The 16,798-nt window shown below is 34.3% G+C and overlaps 1 long non-coding RNA gene across 1 annotated transcript; it reads right to left on the minus strand.

The window, feature by feature from the left end:
- Nucleotides 1-13,685: 13,685 nt before the first annotated feature.
- Nucleotides 13,686-16,532, minus strand: LOC141502692 (uncharacterized). The gene is made up of 3 exons (XR_012472620.1): nucleotides 16,331-16,532; nucleotides 15,017-15,138; nucleotides 13,686-14,019 (listed from the first exon to the last, which is right to left on the minus strand). It is a non-coding gene; the product is annotated as an uncharacterized LOC141502692 (long non-coding RNA).
- Nucleotides 16,533-16,798: the final 266 nt, after the last annotated feature.

Genomic DNA, 16,798 nt, shown 5'->3' on the forward strand with positions numbered 1-16,798 from the left:
ACTAAGTTTACAACATCCTTTCTAAACAAGAGCAAACATGGGTTTACATTCCTTCCTTCTTCCTTCCTTCCTTTTTCTTTCTTCTTTTATTCTCTTCTCTTCCTTCCTTTCTTCTTCTTCTTCTTTTCCTTCCTTCCTTTCTTCTCTTCCTTCCTTCTTTCTTCCTTCCCTCTTTTCTTCCTTTCTTCTTTTCCTTCTTTCTTCTTTTCTTCCCTTCCTGCCTCCCTTCCTGCCTGCCTTCCTTCCTGCTTTGTAAGAGGAACAAGTAGTAGGCCACTTTGGCTGAAACATATCTTAAAATATAAGAAAGCAAGTAATGTATAAGCATTCTGGAAAATTGATTGGAATCAGATTGTAGAGGATTTTACTAAACAAATGGGCTTAGATTTTATATTAAAGGTAAAGGGTAGACATAGTTTCTGGGCATAAGAATAACATAGTCAGATGGGTGCTTTAGGGGCATCTCTTGGGCATCTTTGTGGAGGGGGGAGAGGGGAGAGACTAGAGGATGAGGTCAAGTAGGAAGTTATCGTCTAGATGAGAGATGTTGAATGAAGACTTGTGCTACAGAAGTGGTTCTGTGAGTAAAGACAAAGGAATGAAGTTGTGTTTTAAAGTAGAACTGAGAAGATTGGCAACTGATCCAATAAGAGGGATGAAGAAAAGTGAAGAGCTGCAATTTAGAGATTGCAAATCTGAGGCATTAAAAGGCTTTTGGGATCATTGACCGAAATAGGAAAGTCAGGGAAAAGGACATTTGAGTGGAGAGATTATTTTGGGAACATGTTGAAATTGAGATGCCTATGGGAAATGTAGTTGGAAATATCCAATTAGCAAGTAATCTTAAACTCAACATGTTCAAATTTTAATTCATTATTTTTCTCCTCAAACCCTACCTTCTTTCAATGTTATCTACTTTGTCAAGAATACCACCATTTTTCAGTCTTCCAGGTGTATAAAATCACTTTGGCAGTAGTGGGTAAATTGAAATTACAATTGAGAACGACTTGAGGCAAGGAGACTAATCTAATAGGGTTGCAATAATCTTATGAGAGGTAATGAGTGCCTGAACTAAGATGGGGCTGCTAAATTGAACATTAGTCTCTTTTGAGGTTACATATTGATTTAGAAAACCACCTATTAGTACAATCTATACTCCATTGTATTTTTATTTATCTTGTTAAATATTTCCCTTTTACATTTAATCTTAATTAGATTAAGTGTGATTTAATTAATCACACTCCAGAGCATGGATACAGACTTGGTGTCAGGAAGATTTGAATTCAGATTTGGACTCGAACACTTGCTACTAAGTCCTGGATAGTTTTAACTCATGGAGATCAAGCTGTGGCTGTGTTAACCATGGGGAAGTCTATTATTCCCATTTATTGATGTGAAAACTGAGGCAGGGAGTTTAAGTGATTGCAAGGACTGAATGAGATAATATTTCTAAAGATTAATGTAATATATAAATGCTAACCTAATTTTCCAAATCTCAAAGTGTTGTCATATAACGCCAATTTTTTTTAAGAGCTAGCTGGGATTTAAATATCCCTTTTGACAGAATACTGATGTAAATCTGGACAAATCACTCTAACCTCTCAGTCCTATAAGCAACTCTCTTAAGACTATGACTTGCAGAGAAAACTGCTTTATAAAAGAAAATTCTCATCAATAGCTTACTGCCCTTAAGAAATCATATGCATGAGGTGATTTTTTTGTTTTTTTTGTTTTTTGTTGTTGTTTTTGTTTTTGTTTTTGCTTTTTTTTAGGTACAGTTGGGGCAGTTAGGTAGATTGGCCCTGGATACAGGAGGACCTGAGTTCAAATCCAGTCTCAGACATTTAATAGTTATGTGACCCTGGGTAAATCATTTAACCCTGATTGCCACCCCAAAAAAATAAAGTACAGTAGGGGTGGCTAGGTGGCACAGTGGATAGAGCACTGGCCCTAGAGTCAGGAGTACCTGAGTTCAAATCCAGCCTCAGACATTTAATAATTACCTAGCTATGTGGCTTTGGGCAAGTCACTTAATCCCATTTGCCTTGCAAAAAACATAAAAAATTAAAAATTTTTTAAAAATACAATCTTGGCATTTTGCTCCATATCAGGTATTTGCCCAAGTTCAGACAAAGATGTCTCTGATCAAGAAATACAAAGCATTTCAGTTATTAATACTTAATTAGTACCTACTCTGTATTGTAGGAAGGAAACATGAAGGAGGTAGGAATTGTGCTAGTTTTCCAGGAATTATGAAGTCTTACATGATCAGAAGGGGGAACATATTCTCAATCATTTTAAAGCAAGTACAAAGGGCCTTTGCCTTTTCTGTTTCATTGCTTTTAAAAATCTTCCTTGATTCAAAGAATTAGACAAGAAAGAAATTCCAGGTAGCAAATATCAGTCAAGCATGTTGTTTTTTAAAAAAATCTCATCAGAGCAGGATTCCCCAATATAGAAGTTAACTAAATATCATACTTATTGCACTGAGAGGTTAAGTGGTCGCAGTGAGTATATGCCCAAAACAAGATTTAAACTTAGATTTTCTTGACTTCAAAGTCCAACAACATTCATATTAGTTCACATCAAGCTCCCAAAAAAAGAATTTAACCCTATATACCTTCCTGAACCCTGTAAAATACAGTGCAGCAAAGCCAAGTAACCTTGTGGAAACAATAAACAACCTAAGATCTACAGAAAAGGGAGCTCATGAATGATCCTTCAGTAGCATCAGTTTTGCCAAGGGACCAGTACCCCCTATGACTGGAGACAAAATGAAAAAGCTACTTTGATGCCAGTCATAGTATCATGGAGTACAACCATCATCAAAAGGCTGGCATCTCTTTTCTGGTCAGAAGGAATAAACTGCATAAATTTCTTTTATTAATTAATTACATTAGCATTTATATACAACATTAATCTTTATGAATATTATCTCAGTTAATTCTTGCAATAACCCTGAGAGGTAGATGCTATTATTCCCATTTTATCTATGTGAAAAGTGAGGCAGCGAGTTTAAGTGACTTCCCCAGGATAACATAGCCAGAGCTTGATCTACATGAATTAAAATTATCCAGGACTTAGCATAAACTTATTTTCACTCTTTTATTTGGTTCTCATAATAGCATCTGAGAAGGAACATGGAATCATGATGGAGAGTTGGAGGAAGATGCTTTATAATCTAGATGCTGAATGCCCTTCATCAATATGTATCAATATTCATGCATATTAATGAATAAATTATAGTTTGTTGAATTGTGAACCTAGAGCAGGAAAGATGAGAGAAGTGGTAGGTCACTAAAATATTAAATATCATAGGCAAAATCTGAACCTAGGAATTCTAATACTGACTCCTCTCACCATATAGGTTCTGCCTCTGCATAGGGTCAGTCTAAAACTTGACTATAGAGGAATTCTTTTCTGGTGTTGGAGTTTTCTTAGCATTTTTTTTAGGCTTTTGCAAGGCAAATGGGGTTAAGTGGCTTGCCCGAGGCCACACAGCTAGGTAATTATTAAGTGTCTGAGGCCAGATTTGAACTGATGTACTCTTGACTCCAGGGCCGGTGCTTTATCCACTAAGCCACCTAGCTGCCCCTTTTTTAGTTTTTTCAATAGAAACTGACTAATAAGCAGTAAGGCACATGATGATCCAGGTGGTAAATGATATTTTCTAATATATATCTGCTCAATATATACAGCTGCTCAATTCCAAGAAAAGCTTGTTATTACAAAACAAAAACAAGCATATACTCAGAAGCCTTGTAAATCAGAAAAGGTGAAAGTCTGCCTTTTCAATAAGCAGCAAATAATTTCTGCCTCAGCTTAAAAAAAAAAATCTGAGTAATTGTTACAAAAGAATCTTCCCTAGCCAAGTTGAAACCAAAAAAGGATAGCAATTGGTTCAAAGATCAAGGTCGATAAAGGTGGGTCTAGTTGTCATGCAACTTTATGAAATGAGATCAGTCTCTTCATTAAATATCTTCAGATAAGTAATTTGAAAGATTTAATGAGTGTATTACCATATTAACTCCATTCTTGCTCTTTTTCCTTATGAGCCTAGAAAATCAGGGAACAGTATATTTTTTTAGTTTATAGCACCAATTAACATCCATGCTGCTAGTTATTATAATTATAAACAAAAAATATTTTGGGTTGCATAATTAGAATTAGGATTCATGGAATCAATTATCAGCACATGTAAATTTGAAAAGGTATTTGACATTCTGTGTGTGCTTCTTTCTTATTATACTTACCAAGGATCTTTAGTTAATATGAGTTTGAATAGAATGGTATATCTTCTACCATATCATCTACACCTACATTAGCATACACACACACACACACACACACACATAGAAGTTTCCTGGTCTCATTCCTCACTGATTAAGTCTGCAAAGCTACAGCACAGTGCAAGGCACATCATAACTCCTTTTCCGTTCATTCATTCATTCATTCTCAGTTTAAGATAAGGACCATGGTCATGTGACTTTAATAAATGTTTTTAAAATTTTTAGGATTTCTTTCTTGGCCAAGTTGAAGCTCATTTCATATACTTAGATTATATCTTTAGGGCCTTTGGGTTGAAAGATTGCATACTTACACATAATATGAACCACTCAATGGCTTCAATTCAGTTTACCTGTCTTTGCCCCAAATTGTTTCTCTTTTTTGAAAACCCTGGCCTTGAGTTCCTTTTTCATTCCAGCTAAATTCAACTTGCTTTTTTTTAGACTTGAGGGCAGGGGGCAGATGTTATCATCATTATTCAGAATTTATATACCACTTCACATTTGCAAAGTGCTTTAGAAATGTAAAACAGCAGATCCTTTCACTTAGGAGTCTGAGAAAGGCTGTCACAATGGAAAATCAGTTATTTCACTGGCAACCATCTCCCATTAGAGAAACTTGCTAATGACATTTCTAATGAGAGCAATCACAAAAACCTTCCTCTATGTGTCTATAAGAAAAATCATCCCAAACTTTCAAGCCAGAAAAAAAAAGCTTTAAGTCTGCTGAAAAAAGCTAAATTTGTTTCTAATTTATCCCTTTCCCTAAAATGTGTGGTCCAAAGGCCATTCCAATAACACATTAATGATGTGTTGTCTACTTTGCAATTTTAGTGATAGCTAACCTGAAACCAAGCTTCCATTTATTTTCGAGGTGCCCAAAATGATGGGAAAATCTGTTGGATGGACTGCAGTTTTAAACCATAAGTGAAGTTAACAATTTCTGTTTCTGCCACATTGTCTTTCATTAGCATCACTTTTAAGGTCATAGCCTCATTTTTTCCTATGCATCTATTTTTGGAGAGTTGAAAAAATTTTAGTAGTGAGTTTGTATCCTAAAAGTTTAACAATCTGCTTAGGGTGTAGAACTCTCATTATTAACACAATTTTTTAATGATTCAGAACACTATATATATATATACATATATATATATATATATATATATATATATACACACACATATATATGTGCAATTTAAAGGAATATCATCAAATATTTTGAGAGAAGTTTTACTATTTGGAGCTTCTACCCTCCTTCCATCTTCTACCTCATTCTCAACAGGAGTCTTTATCTCTTTTTTCTTTTTTGAGAAGGACCTAGCCATTACATCTCCACAGCATATCTTATCTTACCAGTGTCAAATGGTTCAATAGCAGAAACTGCTTTAGTTTCATTGTAGAAAATATATTTTTAAAAAGTTATTATCATCTCCTTTGTCACTGAGTCCTAATGACCATGATATTTCTTCATTTGAGTTGCAACTTTCCTTATGTGTTGTCTCCTCCATCAGAATGTGAGATCCTTGAGAAAAAGAATAATTTTACTTTCCTATTTATTTCCCATTTCTTAGCAAAGTGCTTTGAACATATTAAATACTTAATAAATGCTTTCATTCATTCATACATACATTTCCTTCTACCACTCACATGGTTACCATCCTAGTTTAGAGTCTCAACTCCCCTTCCTAGATTATAGGTTCTTAATTTGTTTCCCTTTTTTAGGTCACTCCCCACTCAAATCTATCCTCTATGCAGCTACTAAATTGATTTTCCAAAAGTTCATGTCTTCCCATGTCATCTTTCTACTAAATAAATTCCAGTGGCTCCCTACTACCTCTCAAATCAAATAAAAAATGTTTGACCATAACCTACCTTTTTAATCTTATTACATATGACTCCCATTCATTAATTCCAAAAAGCAATTGTAAAGCACCAACAATGAATGCTATGCTAGGTGTTGAGAAAAGATATAAAATATAATAAAATATAATCCCTCATCAAGTTTCCAATTTCATCTGGGGATAAAACTCTAAACATAGATGAATGAACTGAACTGGAATCTATAATAAATGTATTAAAGTGGCACAAAACTAAGGGCTGTATTCGGTCTGAAGGGAAAGGTCTTTAAGTAGTAAAGGGGTTTAGGGAAGGTTTCATAAGAAGGAGGTAACATTTGAGTGACCTTTAAATGACTGGTAGAAATTCAATAGGTGAAAAAGATGGAGGGGCGTCTTATTAGCCTGAGAAAATGCCTGGAGGCAAGAAACCAAATAATACATTCAGTCCAGAGCTTAGATTGCATGAAGAAGAGCAATATGAAGAAGCTGAAAAGCTAAATTGTGGAGGTCCCTGAATGCTGCCAGGCAAAGGAATTTTTAACTTTACTACAGAAGCAATGGAAGTTATGAAGATTTTGGGAAAGGGTGATGAGACCAGACACATACACAAGAAAGACATGTCCAGAAGTGGTAGGAATAGATTGACGGAAGAATGAAAAGAATAGAGGAAGGCTACCCAACTGCTACTGTCATAGTCTGGGCACATAAAACAAGGGTCGATAGTTGGGCAGGGGCAGTGAGAATAAAAAGGAAGGGATACATTTAAGAACTGTCACAGAGATAAAATCAGCAGAAAGTGGTTAACAAATTTTCTATGAAAAATTGAAGAAATGGATGAGTCAAAGATAAAAACCAGATGATTCTTTCTCCTTCCCTTCTCCTTCACCCCCAAAAAACCTGAATTCTCCATCTTCAAAACAGAACAAAACAAAAAAAAAGCTTTCTGTGACTTTCTATATACTCCTTTGAGTTACTCCTCTAATCTTTCTTTCATTTATTACAAGGCTAACTTTATTTTAAAAAAAGAATCAAACTGCTTTTATTTCCATTATCCACTTCCTTTTCAGTCTCTTGAAATTTAACTGAGGTCACTCTCTCCATAACTTCTTAATCCAGTTCAACAGACTTTTCAGACATGCTCCTTGACCTTTCGGTAACTTCTAACTTCTTGATACCTTTACATTTAATTAATAGACAAATTTATCTACCAAATATTGCCTGGCTTCTATCACACAGAATCATTGACTGAGTTGGAAGGAACTTCAACCCAGGGGACCAAAAGACCTCCTCAAAATACATCTCGTACAATGCAGCAACCTTGCTGGAGGACCTCAAATGAGGGGAACCCACTGACTCCCAAGGCAACCCATTCCTTTAGCACTAGTTGTTTTTCATTACAATAGCACTAATTTTTTTTAATTACAAACCAAACAGAAACTTTTTTTTATTACAAACCAATGTTCCTCTTGGCAACTTCCACTCATCCTAGACATCCTGCCTTCTTGAGTAGAGACACAAATCTCATTCCTCCTCCACAAGGCAGTCTTTCAAATGCTTAAGGATGGCAATCATAATCCTTCCTAAATCTTCTCCGGGTTCAAAAATCCCATTTCCTTCAACCCACCCTCATCCGGCATGAACTTGAGGACCTTCACCATCCTGGATGCATCCTCTGAATATTCCACATCTTATCAATATCCTTACTTAATTACCCAGAGCTGAACAGAATATTCCTCCTGTGGTCTCAGCCTGGGAGAGTGAAGAGGGATCCTACAGTTATTACATTCTCATTCCTGGACCACATGCCCCACACAGCAAAGAAAATGTTGGGAAAAGAGCAGAATTTTTTTCTCAAAATTTTTTCTGACCTTAAAGATTTCTACCAAGTCTTCTGTTCTGAGAAGCCTGAAGAGCCACATTAATCTACCTCAGTTTCTCTCATATCTGGCTCAGGTTTTTCTTTCAGTTCTTCCCTGAGGTTCATCTTTTCAGTGTTTTTCTGTCACTTGCTGCCCTTTCTGGGTCTATGCTTTCTCATTTAGCTTCCTAAGTATAGGCTGTGCTGATGATTTTGCCTTTACACTCATTTCTCTCAGACAATTCACTCACAGGTTGTTAAATCACAACATTAATTCACATAATTCTTTCAATAGCACTTTTGTTACTATTGCCTTCATTATTATTATTAGAGCCTACTTGTCTATGTCTCATATACAATAGAAGAATGTGAGATCCCAAAAAGTTGATCTTATATTTTTCCTCCCTCAGGTTCTCAAAAAATAACTTACAAATTGCAATTATTTACTCATAATTTGTTTGGACATTAATTATGTAATTGAATTATTGATTAAATTATTGAATTATGACTTATTTAGAATAAATCCATCAAGAAGTAATAGATAGGGGTGGCTAGGTGGCGCAGTTGATAGAGTACTGGCCTTGGAGTCAGGAGTATCTGAGTTCAAATCTGACCTTACTAATTACCTAGCTGTGTGGCCTTTGGCAAGCCACTTAACCCCATTTGCCTTGCAAAAAAAAAAAAAACCCTAAAAAAAAGTAATAGATAAGCACCATATTAAAAACACTAAAATAAATAATTGCTGACCACAAGGAGAATACATTCTATTGGGAAAAATAAAATGTATACTTCATATATACACTGTGGCATTATTCATTGTGTGCTATGAAAAATAAAATAAAACAATAACAAAATCTCTTACTAACATATGACACAAAAGCTTCCTTGTGGTCATCAATATGCAGGGTAACATAGGTTGACCAGTATTTGGTCCTATCTTCTCCCTCATTTGATAAAAAGAATTAAATTCTTGCAATTACTGAGGAAAGTTTACTTTCTTCCTTCAGCATCCTTTCTTTTCTATTGCCCCAACCACCCAGAAATTTAGTCAACCATACTTTGTTAGAACAATTAGTTTGCTGTTTAACCTAAGAATTATACTATGGCCCTCAGGTCCAGATGATAAGTTCCTCTGGTATTTAAAAAAGTTTATTTAAAAAGAAATATTAGTAGGATAATCAGAATAACTCAAAGTCCACAGTTAGGAAAATCACCAATTCAGCTAGAGGTTTTGGTTCTCTGCTCTTTATTTTTTATTTATTTTTGCTTTAGTTAACTTTTTTAAATTATATTTTTATTTTTTCAATTACATGCAAAGATAGTTTTCAACATTCATCTTTTTGTAAGCTCTTGAGTTCCACATTTTTCTACCTCCCTCCCTTCCCTCCCCCATGACATTGAGTAATCTGAAATATATTATATATGTATAATAATATTTAACATATTTTCATATTAGTCATGTTGTGAAAGAAGAATCAGAACTAAAGGAAGGGAAGAAATCATGAGAAAAGAAAAGAAAAGAAAACATAAATCAAGTTTTAAAAAGTTAAAATAGTATGCTTTAGTCTGCATTCAGACACCATAGTTTTTTCTCTGAAAGTGGATGGCATTTTCCATCACAAGTCTTTTAGAATTGTCCTGGATCATTCAACTGCTGAGAGGAGCTAAGTCATCCTAGTTAATCATCACTCAGTGCTGCTGTTAATGTGTACTGTGTTCTCCTGGTTCTGCTCACTTTATTCAACATCAGTTCATGCAAGTCTTTCCAGGCTTTTCTAAAGTCCATCTACCATCACATTCATATACCATAATTTGTTCAGCTCTTGCCCAATTGGAGGGCAATCCTTCAATTTTCAATTCTTTGATACTACAAAATGAGCTGCTATAAATATTTTTGTACACGTGAGTTTTTTCCCCTTTTTATGATTTCTTTGGTATACAGACCTAATAGTGGTTTTACTGGATCAAAGAGTATGTCCAGTTTTGTTGCCTTTGGGGCATAACTCCAAATTTTAGTTAATTCTTGGTCTTTCTACAATTGAAGAAAAATCAAGGTACAGCAAATATTTTAGCAAAAGAAGAAGGTAGAGGGGCAGCTAGGTGGCACATTGGATAGAGCAGGAGCCCTGGAGTCGAAAACCTGAGTTTAAATCCAACCTGAGGCACTTAATGATTACCTAGCTGTGTGAACTTGGGCAAGTCATTTAACCCCACTGTTTTGCAAAAATCAAAAAAAAAAAAGAAAGAAGAAGATGTAAGCAATTCCTTTTATGTAAGTTTTTCAACATTCATCCATATGCATATCCTTTGGCAATTCACTCTGTACAACCATAGCTACAAAGACTATAAGAAACTAGTTAGAGAGTTTATGAGATATGATATTGATCGTTATTCTTTCAACTGAGTCTTATGTCTTTTCTAAAAAATACTTTCAAGAGTCTTGTCTTTATTCTCCTTCCCCAACAGCTTTACCTTTTTCATATTGCTATTACTAATGAAATAGTTCCAATTATAATTGCATCAAAACCCCACTTGAATCTAATTGTAATTTACATTAAAATTCACCAAGTTTGTTCAAAATCAAATTATATATGTAAAGAATTTCATTAAGTCTGGACTTGCTCATTTCATCAGTGCAACAATCAGGGACAATTTTAGGGTATCTGTAATGGAGAATACCATCTGTTTCCAAAGAAAGAATTGTGGAGTTTAAACAAAGACCAAAGACCTTAGTTATCTTATTATGTAATTTTGCTATCTCTTATAGTTTATTTTTTCCTTAAGGATATGATTTCTCTCTCAACACATTCAATTTTGATCAATGTATAGTATGGAAATAATGTAAAAATTATTAGCCTTCCTTCTGAGGGGGATGGAGGGGAGTGAAGTAAGATTGGGGGGAAAATTTTTAAATTTTAAAATTTTAAAAATAATTAAATTTTTTTAAATTCATTAAATCAAACTAAAATGTAAAATATACAAAATTTTTAGAAAGTATTTTGGCATTTGCTTTGCAAGTCATATACCAATCATAAATTAATGCTTAGAAATGCCATATTTCCTTATGTAAAGAAAAATCTCATAGATTGACTCATATCCTGGTGTTCAAATTTATCATGATGAATTTAAGGATTCAAACTTATCTTCTTTTGTTGGTCAGGCAAAAGAAGATAGTTCCAATGAAATTTTATAATTTAAAAGTAAATTAGCTAGTTACCAAATTCAGAAAACCAATAAATTTCACATTCAAACAAATGGTTATTTTTTTTTCTACTATAGTTCTCATGGAGTTTCATGAAGTTTTATTTCAAAAATTTTTTGTTCATTGAAAGTCATCCTTTTCTTATATAAGCAATAGTATAATATGTTTTCTAGACCTCCTACTGCCTTCAATTATGCCTCGATCAGCCCCTATTCTTTTTTTTTCACTTTTTTAAAATTTATTTTGAATTTTACAATCTGCCCCTATTCTTAAAAAAAAACAAACCTCACTTGACCCTAGAATAAACCTAGGGTCACACTCCTATCAAAAAAAATCTGATTTTCTCAACTTCCCAATAAGATCATGAGTGAAGCAAGGATGCCTATTAACACCAATATTATTCAGTATTCTATTAGAAATGCTAGCAAATGCTAGCTATCAGAATGGGCCATGAGATAACAAAACTATTTCTTTTTGCAGAGGATATGAAGATATACTTGGAAAATCCTAGAGATTTATCTAAAAAACTAGTTGAAACAATTATAATTTCAGCAAAATAGAAGGATATAAAATAAACTCACATAAATCATCAGCATTTCTATAAGTCTCCAACAAACCTTGCAGTAAGATAGAGTAGGAATTATTCCATTTAAAATAACTTTAGATAGAATAAAATGCCTGGAAGTATACCTACCAAGACAATCAGGTGCTACATTAACATAATTATAGAACACTTCTTAAACAAATAATGTAAGATTTAAGTAACTGGAGAAATATTTATTATTCATAGGTAGGCAGAGCCAATATAATAAAATTCTACTTAAGTTAATCTACTTATTCAACTCCATACCAATTGTGTTATATCATATATATATAATATATATATATATATATGTATTGAGCTAGGAAAAAGAAATTAATAAAAGATATTGTAAAGGAAAGAGTCTTAGTAACACCAAATCTTAATATTATAAAGCAGCAATTATCAAAACTATCTGGTATTGACTAAGAAATGTGAAAGTAGATCAGTAGAATAAAATACTTATGAATTATGTTCAAAACAAGTTTGTATCAATTATAAGAATTTCTCTTTTTTGTTATAAAGGTACTGGTCTGATTTGATGTACAAATGCCAGGGTATTTGCCCCTTCACAATGTATCCATTGTGCCTCTATTCTTCCCACATTTGAAGGGAAGTATATCCCGGATCTATGGAGAAAATATTTTATTGACATTTTTTTATTATTCTATTTCATTAATGACTTTGATATGAATTAGTTATGTCCTATAGCTGACTAGTAAAGGTAAATATATTAAATGGAACACATAAACTAGAATTTTAATTAAATAAAGAGTCAAAATATACCTTGTAAATGTGATAGCTTTGTTGGGGTCTAATTGAGATTTAGTCACATGTGCAAAAATCTGAGGCCTTGTAGATTGGTTTCTACCAGGATCCTGACTAAGGTACCTGCTATAGGTGGAGTATAGTAATATTCTATATATTCAGGTCTCTAGAATGTCTGAAGGGAAGTAACTGCTGTACTACACAAACACTTGAAAAATGCTAAAATAATATTGTTAATTCTTCACATCAGCCATTGTTCCAGGATTCTCCCATTGCCTATATAGTCATAAAACACAATAATGTATAAGATAAAGTATTTACTAGTAGGAATCAAAAGTTGAAGGCTTACTACCTATTTGAAGATTTATATAGGGAAGTATGGATTACAGAAATAATCCATTTTATTTCTTTTATTTCTTTTTTTTTCTTTTCTTTTTTTTTTGGCAAGGCAAATGGGGTTAAGTGGCTTGCCCAAGGCCACACAGCCAGGTAATTATTAAGTGTCTGAGACCGGATTTGAACCCAGGTACTACTGACTCCAAGGCTGGTGCTTTATCCACTGCGCCACCTAGCCGCCCCCATTTTATTTCTTCAACAAGTAATTTCTTCCATTTCTCCAACATCCCTGGGGCTTCCCCAGGAGATTGCCACTGTATTTCTGTCTGCCAGAACCATGAATTCTCTCACTCTATCTATTTTGTTCACTGGTATTTCTATTTATAAACTGAACAGGAGCAGGAATTGTGAAAACAGAAATTGTTTTGGGGGCTTTTCCCCCTTCTTTTTCCCATTTCCTGTATATACCTTTTCTACCCCCACCATTCCAATGAATTGTCTTTTTTTTTTTAGGCTATATGCACAAAGGGTACTTGACTCTTGCAAAATCCCTCTCTAAAAAAAAAAAGAGTGTGCATACATATTTTGTCACTGTGTTAAACTTGTTTAAAATACATTTTAGGAAATATTTGTTATGGGCATATCAATGGTTAGTATTGATTAGAAATGTAAAGCCTTCCTACTTTCTACAAATGGGGGCAGTTGAATAGTAGGAGAGGAAAAAAATGAAAGAATCAGAAGTGAGAATTAAGTCACCACAAAGTGAACAAAAATATGAAAGACAAAATGGGTAATAAAATGATAGAATTCAGCCATTTGAGGGCCTTTAATGACCAGAATTCTCATCATATCCTCCTGCCTTGATCACAAAAGATACAATACTTCACTCTTTCCATCACCTCAACTTTGATTTTCCTCAGAGTTGTCAATGTTCTTCCGTGACTATGGTTATTCTTCTAATAAGAAGTCCTTCAATGTTGAAAATTTACCTATCTTTTTTCAGTCCTCATTCTTCTCATTCAGTCCACTTCTTCCCAGTCTCTTTTGTTGGCTCATCATCCAGATAATCCTTTCTAATTGCAGGGGTGGGGGGTGCGGGTCAAGCAGACTGTTTTAGGCTCTCTTCCAGTGATGTACAGTGGGATCCAAGACTGGGGAGGCACAAACAGTATCAGAGTCAAAATGTGCACTGGATGAGCCTAATAGTGGCAGCACATGTCCACCCCTGCAGTGAGGCAGATAGACTGACCACTTCACCTGGTTATTTTTCAGGCAGTTAAAATTAAGATCTGCAATACTAAATATCTCATACATATTCATAAAATGTATCATCTAGGTTATGAATAATGAACATTATATAATAAAAGAGCCTACCACCATACATTGGTGGCATACAGAGATACAGTGAGAAGCACTACTTATTTTAAGTACTCAACTCAGTTTGTAAGGGATCGCACCTTCTGAGGTGAGGCACAGCTCACCACTGCCTCACCTCACATCCTTCCCCATATTTGAGACTTAAAATATACAAATTCAGTAGTTTTGTCTATAAAAATGACTGGAATCATGCATAAATTACAAATATAACAAATCAGTAAGCAAATATTAATATTTATTTTATTTTATCATTGTTATTTGTTTATTTTTCATGATGCCAGGGAAGGCTCTTGTCTCCTCTGCCTCACCTGACCCCAAGTCCCTGTTCTCTCTGTATACTCTCTATCACCCTATCTTCTCTGTGTCTTCTCCCCTCCACGTCTCTCTTTCACCCTTTTGCCCCCCCATCTCTCTCTTCTCAGCAACTTTTCTTCTCTATGAAGATGACCAAAAGATCTACCTATCTCACTCATTTCTCCCTTGAGTTTCCATCATATATTATCAACTACCAATTGGATATTTCAAAATATATGTTCCAATGACATTTCAAACTCAATATGTCCAAAACTGAACTTATTATCTCTCTCTCCAAACTCATTGCTCTTTCCAACTTCCCTATTTCTGTCAAAAAGGATCACCATTGCTTCAGTCTTCTATATTCATAAACTTGGCAGATCCTAGGTCTCCACTCTTCCTCACCCCACAGTTTTAATGAATAGCCCAATTTTATCATTTGTACCTCCACAATATCTCACACATATGATTCCTTACTTCTATGCAAACAGCTGTCATCTCAGTTCAGATCTTCTTCACCTCTTTCCAACAATGTTACAACAGTCTCTTGATTGGTCTCCTTGCTTCAAGTCTTTTCCCGTTTCAGTACATCTTATACCCTGTTGCCAAAGAGATTTTGCCTTAGTTCTGATTTGATCATGTCATTGCCCTAAATTAACAAACTCCTGTGGCTTTCCATATCCTCTAGAATCTAACACAAATTTCTCTGTTTAGTTTTTAAAGTTCTTCTATCTCTCCAACCTCCTTAGATTTTACTCCGTTCTGTATACTGCAATCTAGCCCAAGAGCCGTTTTCTCTGTTCAGATATAATAATCCTTATTCCTTCTCTATGCCTTGCACCAGCATTATCCTTGTCTAAATAAGCTCTGAGGATCTTTATTCCAATTCCTAACTCTTACAGTCAGGTCTATTAGTCTACACCTTTCTCTCAGGTGCTAGTGGGGTGGAAGAGGTGTCCTTTATCTAATGCTGTTGGCTTGAACTCCCATTTTCTTAATGTTAACTGCCAGTGATTAGCATCCATGATTAATTTAACTAATTTCTTTTTTAGCTTTTATAAGGAAATATTTATTGAAAATATATAAGAAGAAACAATGTTACAAAGCATTTCCCCTCCAATACCTAAGGGTACATTGTCCCTTATATCACTTTTATTTCTGAGAGAATGGGCTCAAGTTTAAAGAAATTTCTACATAACTTTTGCTTTACTAAGTTCACATCTAAATACAACATAACTACAGTCTCTCTTATCTGTCTTTGATCTATGTTGGGTCAAACAGGCCATGTTAGTCTCATGTGCAAAAAATTTGAGGTCTCGTAGACTGGTTCCTAAACATATCTATTTATCTATAACCTCTCTCCACCACCAGGCTTCTGCAATGGATTCCAATTCCTGGACTTTCGGCACATAACTTCTGACTATTTGAAGCTTAGGGGATGATAACAATCTTTAATACTCCATCTAAAGTAGGAAAGAACAAAATAAAATATGAAATAATAAAGGCATATATTGACCAGACACATGTCAGTCTTAGATCGTGAAGAAACAAGATCTCTCCTATTTAGAGCTAAACAGCATGTATCTTTCCCCATCTAACAGAATCAGACAGAAAAGAAGAGGAGTGTTTCTTCAGTTGGTTAGCTGCCTTTGAATAAAATCTAGTTCTGTCTCAGCAGCCAATAAACAATCTCTGTCTTCACCAGCTGAGGACCTGATTGGAACTAGTTACAGAATGGCTATATTTATTCCAAATACAAGATCAATGCCTTGCTATTATAGATTATCATACCTTTCCAGATGCAGACACTTGAAGCTTTTCTACATAGGCTGGCAGAAGGAAGAAAATATGTGTGTCTTGAAGATGGAGTTCCATTAATTCAGGCCTTGTTACACCTAGAAAGTACTCCCATCTTATCTTCAACTCAAAGAATCTTTATCTTCTTTTAAACTTCAATTCAAATACCACTTAGTAGAGTTCTTGATACTTCTTCCTTTCTTTTTAAAAAAAATTTATTTTATTTTAATTTATGGAATAAAATAAGCATTTCTTTACCTTAATACAGTAAAAACATGGTTGCATATGAAATTGCAAATCCATTATGTAAAATATGCTATTCCTTTCAAATATACAACAAAATTATCATGTAAATTTCTTTTTTCCTTTTTTCTTCCCTTCTTTCTCTGCCCTGGAGCTAGTGCACTCCCTTCTCAAACTAATTTATATTTAATTATGTATTTCTCTATACTTGTTTTATAC

The sequence above is a fragment of the Macrotis lagotis genome, chromosome X (assembly GCF_037893015.1).
Source record: "Macrotis lagotis isolate mMagLag1 chromosome X, bilby.v1.9.chrom.fasta, whole genome shotgun sequence".
Taxonomy (NCBI): Eukaryota; Metazoa; Chordata; class Mammalia; order Peramelemorphia; family Peramelidae; genus Macrotis; species Macrotis lagotis.